The following is a 982-nucleotide window of genomic DNA, read 5'->3' as shown; positions in this document are numbered from 1 at the left end:
ACTCTAGCTCTAGGGTCTCTGACACTCTGTTCTGGCCTCTGTGGCACACACACACACACACACACACACACACACACAGACAAATAAAAATAAAATGAATCTTTAAAAAGATGAAATTTTTGGTTAATATGATAGAATGCATATATTTAATTATGCTAACAGGAGACACATGCAAAAGAATACAAAGTATTTAAAGACAAAGAATGAACAAAACAAGCTAACAGTGTTTAGGAAACTACAAAGCAAAGTGATTAAAAACTTACCAAATTTTAGAAAAACTACATTGTAAGCTAGCTGTGGGAAATGGAGAGAAGCAACTGGATTTATATTTTAAAACATCCCAAAATTGAAGGATTATTGGCCTCAGGAACCTTACACAAAAGAAGGTGGCCTTAGTTTCAGAGTAATTCACATGTTGTAAAAAAACACAAATTAATTAATATTTTAAATAGAGATATGGAATATGAGCCTATAAATTTGACTCACCATATCGTATTTTATTATGTGATAGGTATCATTAGCATGGTGTGTGTGGGGGGGGCGGGGGAGATAGCGACAGAGACAGAGAGAGAGGCAGAGAGATTATTAATAATGTTAAATGCTTTTAAACCTAATCTGCCATATCCCATGGAATTCTGAATAACTACATGGAGATTAAAGCAAAAATATTGGTCAAATCTTACATTTTGCTTTAAAATGGGATGAATATTAACTTTTCTGTTGTCAGTTAATTTTGACGCTATTTTTTTCAAGATTACCGTGCCCATGAAAAATGTCTAATTTATGTACCCTCTCAGGGAACTCGGACAACTAGCCATCTCACTACAAGTTGTGATTAAATGTGAACTACAAGGCCCCATGTGGAGGAAATAGCTAAGTCTGTTTTGGTATCTCCAAAGTGATAGTAAATTCTCACACAGAAAGGAAAAAAAGGACGCTGTCCCCAAACTGGATCGTTTGCATTAATTTCTGTACAGAAGAT

This window comes from Nannospalax galili, unplaced genomic scaffold (genome assembly GCF_000622305.1).
Source record: "Nannospalax galili isolate Female #2095 unplaced genomic scaffold, S.galili_v1.0 scaffold831, whole genome shotgun sequence".
NCBI classification, from domain to species: domain Eukaryota; kingdom Metazoa; phylum Chordata; class Mammalia; order Rodentia; family Spalacidae; genus Nannospalax; species Nannospalax galili.
The sequence above is the reverse complement of the archived record's forward strand: the minus strand, read 5'-3'. Positions refer to the sequence as shown.